The following is a 7,428-nucleotide window of genomic DNA, read 5'->3' on the forward strand; positions in this document are numbered from 1 at the left end:
TATTTAGAGTTTATGGTTGACCACGTGGATCGAGACCGAAACCAGAAAGTAAACATGTAAATTTTTTACCATAGCCATATTTCCCCACCTTGATCACATCTAAGGGTCGAATTTGCAAAATTTCATTTCCTCAACCTTGTTCATTTTGGAAGAAGTTTTTCCCTACAACCAATAAACATGCTAGACTATTTAAGCAAGCATGTAAGGATTTTGGGTGATCCAAATAATCAAAATTGAAAATTGATAGATTTGACATTACCTATGCATTTAATGCATATTAATAGGTATCGTGTAAAAAATTTAACCCTATGGGCATTCGTTTTCATATCAGTCAAAGGCGTCAACTCATTACATGCTCATGCTTTCCTAAGGGGAGCCGAATTAGGGGAAGATAAATGTTATCTCTTTTTTACATGTATTGATACACCTCATCCCCGCGAGCGTGTAAGCGCTGTCGGATCGAGAAAAAAAGTTGCAAGGTAGTGGTTACGAGTGTTTTAGTTTGATGACTATTTAGAGTTTAGAATTTAGAGTTGATCACGTGGATTGAGGCCAAAATGATGACGAAAACATGTAAATTTTTTACCATAGCCATATTTCCCCGCTTTGATCACATCTAATGGTCGAATTTGTGAAATTTCATTTCCTCAACCTTGTTCATTTTGGAAGTGTATTTTTCCCACAACCAATAAACATACTAGACAACTTAAATAAGCATATAAGGATTTTGTGCTATTTAAAAGATAATTGAAAATCGACAGATTTGAAATTAAAATGTTGATAACTTAGTAAAATTAAGGATCCTAAAATGTTGATAACTTAAAGTGTCGACACAAGTAAGTTTTCTAGTTTAGAGTTCTTTCTGGCTGGACGAGAGGTGAGATGTCAAGATTCACTGCTTCTGCGCTTTTGTCTGTCATACAGTTTTGTGTTTGCCTTTTGTTGTAGTGCAAGTTAAGTCTGTAGTTGAGTCGGGGCCTTGTTGGCTCCGTTAGTCAGTCATTTTGGAGTTCTAGTGTGAAGTCCAGTGGCCATTTCTGTGTATGAGATGATGCCAAAACTCATTGTATTCAGTTCATTATTAATGAAGTTTCTTCTAGATCAAAAAAAAAAAAAAAAAAAGGATCCTAAAATTAAAATGATTGTTTATATTAATCAAGGGATAATGATAAAAAAGGTCATTTTGAAGTGTCATATTATAATTTAAACACCACAAATGTTCCGATGATAATTTAGGTCACCTGTTCACGATCTACCACTGCATTTCAAATTAATTACAAAACTACCACCGTCAGTTTTCTTTGGCAGTTTATGGCCGGTAAAGTAAAACGCCACTATTGTTCATCTTCTCCATATCATTTCGGGATTTCAAAAGTCAAAAAATCACTCAACCCTACTCCGAAATAGAGAATTCTTAATCTTCTTCATCTCCGGCTGCCACATTCTGAGACACATACATTCTCCGACGACTGTTTTGCTCAACGGTGAAGCAGCGCCGACTGCGCAAAAGTACTTCACAGAAAAAGCCCCAAATTTTAGGGATTTGAAGAATTGCAGAACTCGAATCGTCTACCTCGACCGGGTAATCTTCCAGCCTCGATTCTCAGAAACTTCTCTTACTTAATTTCGACTCATTGAGATAGTGTTTAGTTTTGAAATTATAAGTCGAATATGATTTATAATTATTTCTGCATTTGATTCTGAAACAAAACAATTCGATTCCAACTTTTGGTTTGGTTTGAGTGAAGATTTAAAGCTTTTTTGAGTGGAGATGATCAGTGACTGTCTTAAAAATTTAGTTTGATGCTGTGACATAGCCAGTGACATAGACTACTGAGTGGGTATCATTTCATTTTGGAGTGGCTCTGTTTCCATTTTGGTGTGATTTGATACATAGTCATTACCATTTATGTGGAGATAATGGCTGTGTGTGATGCTGTTTGGGCTTTAGGCTTTACTTGAATGGAAATTCTGCTACTGCAAATACATATTTTATAGGCTCAGATAATGAAACTGGTCAGTGATCATGTAACTGATCATGTAATTGGCCATGTAACTTACATGTATATAACTGATCATGTAACTGGCCATGTAACTGTCCATGTAACTTACATGCATGTAACTGATCATGTAATTGGCCATGTAACTTACATGTAACTGGCCAAACTGATTATGTAACTGGCCAAGTAACTGATTATGTAACTTACAACATATGTAACTAGCCAAGTAACTATTTATGTAACTGACGTTGAAATTGACATGAGCTGTAACTGACCATGTAACTGATCATGTAACTTACAATATATGTATCTCGCCAAGTAATTGATTATGTAACTGCAAAATCAATGCTAACCTTCTTATTTTTTCAACAGAATTTAAACATCAGAAATGACAAGAACAAAAAGAAAAGAAAGGGAACCAAGTGATGATAATGAAGACTACCAAGAGGTGGAATTAGAAGATGAAGAAGACAATCAAACGATACACAGAAAGAAGAATTCGAAGAAGAGCTTGAAGAAATAAAAAAAAAAGGAGAGAGGAAGAAACAGAAGATGAAGAAGAAGAAGAAGAAGAAAAAGAAGAACCATCACCGAAGAGATTGAAATCAAAAAAAAAAAAGACAAGAAGAAACAGAAGAAGAAGAAGTAGAACAATCACCAAAGAAGGGTTCTTCAAAAGTTATTAGCAAAAAACAGAAAGTAAAGAAGGTAAAAGATTCTGAAGAGCAAGAAGAAGTAGAAGAAAAACCTGAAGCAGCACCAAAGAGGAAAAAAAATGTGAAACCAGGACATGTGCAGTACAGGTGCACTTTAATAAGTTTCTTGAACACAATTAAAGATAACAAGCAGAATCTCAGTGCAAGAACATTAGATTTGTTCAGGCAGTCACTATTTGGAAATATTGTCGATGCATTCCATGGTGGCTACATAGAGGAGAAGTCGGCCAAGAAATCTGATGATTTCATTACACTCCTCCTACAGGCCTACGACCATGAAAATGACCTCTTCTTCTTTGGAAAGAAGAAATTCAGGATCTCGACAAGAGATATTTCAAAGATCCTAGGAATGCTAGAAAAAGGTGAGTTGGTCCCAAAGACTTCTGAGGGTGCATATCAGTCTGACTTTATCCAGCAGTTTTTTTCAAACACAGCAAGAATTAACAAGAGAGCCGTGGAGAAAGCTCTGCAAGATGCGCTCAAAGAGAATGCAACAACAGAGGAAGGGATTGAGAAGAAGGACAAAAATGTGGCAAGATTAATCTTACTGGACTTGTTCATCAAGTTTCTGTTCCCAAATGCAGGAGGAACAATTTCATGGGACTACGTAAAAGCCTGCGAAAATTTGGATAAGATCGGATCTTATGACTGGGCAAGGGAAGTTGGAAGCTTCTTAAAAAAGTCTATAAAGACTTTGAAAAAGAAAAAGGAGTCAAGCAGCCCATATAGTAATACAGGGGGCTGTGTTCTGATAATACTGGTAAGTTACTGTCAGACTGAAATGTAACTAGTCAAGTCACTGATCAAGTCAAACTGCAAGTCACTATGACTAATTTTTTTTTTTTGTGCAAGCAGTATTGGTTCTGCCAAAAGACTGGAAAAATCAAGCCAATATCTGGAAGGGAGAACGAAGATCATGGGATGAGAAAATGGGACATCCAAAAACTGATAAAGAATTGGACAAGTTTTAACAGCTTGAAAAAAATAGAGGTATTTTCTTCTTTGTCAAAGTAGTTGTCACTGGACAAGTGACTAGCCAAGTAACTATCTTGGTTAAAAGTCACTGATTAAGTCACTGTCACACTGCATGTCAATGGCCAAGTCACACTTCATGTCACTGGCCTTCATAACTGTTGAAAACATGTCATTGCTCATGTCACATAGCATGTCACTGACATATTGAATATGTTTCTTTCAGAAAATCTTTGAAAACCTGAAGGAGGATAGAGAGGAATCAGAATCCGAGGAAGAGGAGAATAGATCAGATGAAGCAAAGACAGTTCCGGAAGGAGAGGAAAAAGGAGCTGATGATCAGAATTGTGAAAACGAAGAAGATAACCTAGAAGTTGAGGTGGCTGAACAGGCAACAGCTTCAGAAAAAAACAAATGGGAGAAAGAGCTTCAGAAAAAGGAGGAGGAGATAAGATATATGACTACAGAGAAAGATAATTTGAAGAAAAAGCTGAACGAAAAGGAACAGGAACTAAGGAAAATCACAGAGGATGTACCTACATGTGCCAGAACGAGCATAATTAGCTATAATGAGCCACGCTCATGGTACTGCCAGAGGTACCGACTCCCACCAAGGAGGTAACACGTGGAGGCACGGCCAGGCGGGCTACCGTTTGAACCCTGGACCGCCCCCGGATCACCGCTGACGCGCCGCCACGCGCCGCGTCAAGATGGCATCAGAAGCTCCAGACGCTGGGAATCGAAGCACATCAGTCCCACATCGGAAACAAGAGGAAGATCAACCCCTTCCTCACCTATAAAAGGTTCTCTCCTCTCTTCTTATTAATTAGGCAATTACGACTCATTTATTATTATGCTGCCCATATACAGTGACTGACTTAGGCATCGGAGAAGTGAAGACCGCCCAGCGCGGTCTCCCTCTGACGCCCTGTCTCTCGTGTTGCAGCAAGCGGAAGTCATCTAATCCTCGTAGTAGCGGTCCGCCCACCGGACCCGCGTTAAACAAGGAGCAGGCTACCGCCGGACTTGAGCATCAACATTGGCGCCGTCTGTGGGAATCCTTGAACTAAAGGACATCCCGCCACAATCACCATGACTAACGGTAGCGTGGAAGACGCCGACGAGCAGGCAGACCAGTCCGCCATTCCCCAACCCACCAACCCAGCGGTAGGCATTAACCCCGCATTATTCACCACCCCGGTCAACCCCGGCGGTGAGACAAACCCAGGTAGCAGTCGCCCGCCAGGCCAAGACCTCGCCTCTCTGTATGAGCTAGCACTGGCGGATTTTCACAAGGCAAACAGAGAGCGTGAACAAGAACGCAAGGAGAAGGCCGAGGCCCAACAGCAGGTGGCCACGCTTGTGTCCCGCTTTGAGGAGCTAAAGAAAACGCTGGAGGCAACCGCCAACCCGGCACGAAGTGAGCAGTCACGAAGCACCAGGCACAGCCAACCTGGCATAGGAGCATTGATACCAGCACCAGTCGTGCATATGCAGGTCCCGCTGCACCCACCAGAATTAGCGGGAATGGGACCACCCCCTGTACCCGAGCTAATGCTAGAACAGGAGGCAGAGTCATCACTGCACACCCACTGCTAGAGACCTCGGGCAAGAACAGAAGGAAACCCACCCGCTCCCAGGCAAGGATCAGTTCAGTGGAGTACCAGGCTAGACCCCGCCGGCGATGCAACCGCTCAAATACTGGAAAGGATGCAACAGTTGGAACAAGGTTGATCCGGGCGGAATCAGGAACCCCGACACCAGCTTCAAATCCACTTTTCGCGTCCAGGCCAGGACCATTCACAGCTGCAATTTTGCTGGCCGTCAGACCGGCGTATGCGAAGACGCCAAAAATGTCGCATTACAGCGGTAAGACTGATCCCTTCATCCATATGGACACCTTCAAGAAAGTCACCAACAACGAGGGATTCGATGACGCCACCCTGTGCCACTTGTTTAGTGAAACGCTGGACAATGAGGCAATGAATTGGTTCTTCGAGTGCCCGCCGGGATCCATTGACTCATTCTAGGCATTATCGCACGCTTTCCTTTCCTGGTTCATCCTACTGTCCGCCAGGCACCACAACACAAGCCAATTATTCAACGTCAAGCAGGGCACGGAGGAAACATTGAAGGCGTTCATCACAAGGTGGTGAGCGGCGGCATCTCAATGCCGCGATCTTGATAAAACAATGGCTTCGGCGGCTTTTAAGCAGGGACTCCTCAAAGGACCATTTCTCTATCACCTTAACTACAATATCCAAATGCGGTATACGACCACCTCATGAGTGAGGCGGTCATTCATGCCCAAGCAGAATTTATCACATATGGAGAGACCCCACCGCCACCAGCAGCATTGGCAAAGTCAGTACAACCCTCCTCCAGTCAGCAGGGGACCGCTAACAAAACCTCCAACACTCCGCCAACTGACAAAAAGCGGGAATGGCAGCAGGGCCAGTACCAAAACAAGCGACAGAAGGACCAACACTACAAGGGGAACCGCCCATCCCATGGGGACAACCGTAACAAACATACGGAGTCTTCCTAGCGGTATGCAGTGTTCACGCTCCTCACTGCCTCGTATGAAGAAATATACAATCAGTGCAAGGATCAGATCCCACCGCCGCCCCAGGGAAGGTACCCAAAAACGGGAAAGCCAAGAAACACCGGCAGGTGGTGCAAGTACCACGAAGACAGCGGTCACAATACCAACAGGTGCAACGCCCTCAAAACGGCCATTGAGACCTTGTACCGTGATGGCAAGCTTGAGCAGTTCAAGGTGCGCCAACCGCCACCTGTGATCACCGACATTGAGCCCATGAGCCACATCAACACCATCAACGGAGATGCTCCAATCACCAACATGTCTCACAGAGCTAGAAAGCGTTATGCGCGAGCTAATCACCCAAAGGAAGTCTGCAACATCCGCTATGGAAGATCCGCCAAACTCCCAAGGACTGGTTGGGAACCTATTACCTTCTCAGAGGAGGAGGAACACGGCGTGCATCTGCCCCATGACGATCCTTTCTTGATCGACGCCATTCTCGGAAAAATGTCCGTGGGCAGAATCCTGGTTGATAGTGGGTCCGCTGTCAACGTTATATTCAATGGTTGTTACAACGACCTTAAGCGGAACAGAAAATTGCTCCAAGATCATGAACCATTGCTCAGCTTCTCCGGTGACGTCACTCAACCTCTGGTTCTGACTATATGCGGCTAGTCATCGGTACTAGTCCATGTATGGCCGAAATACATACGGAGTTCATAATTGTCGATTGTTTCAATTCATATAACGCCATCATTGGTCGGCCAGCGCTCAACAAACTCAAGTGCATCATCGCCGGGTACATGCTGCTCATGAAATTTCCCACACCCAATGGCACAGGCTGTGTCAAGGGAAGTCAACAGTTGGCACGCGAGTGTTATTCTACTACTATAGCACAATCAACCTGCCACCACGAGATCCTGGTGGTAGGCAGTCAGGCACCGCTACCAAACATTTTTGAGGACCCTAGGGAAGACGAAAAGAAGTACGTAAGGAAAGAGCCGATCAACCCAGAAACATCACTAAGGGTTGTCAGCATCTCTGATGAGCACCCTGAGCGGACAGTCCGCATTGGCGCTCAATTAGACCCAGAGTTGGCGGCGGAGCTCACTCAGTTCCTACGTGATAACGCTACGGTCTTTGCCTGGTCATATGCAGACATGCCAGGCATCTCCCCTGAAATCATCTCACACTA

Source organism: Rosa chinensis, chromosome 2 (assembly GCF_002994745.2).
Source record: "Rosa chinensis cultivar Old Blush chromosome 2, RchiOBHm-V2, whole genome shotgun sequence".
NCBI classification, from domain to species: Eukaryota; Viridiplantae; Streptophyta; class Magnoliopsida; order Rosales; family Rosaceae; genus Rosa; species Rosa chinensis.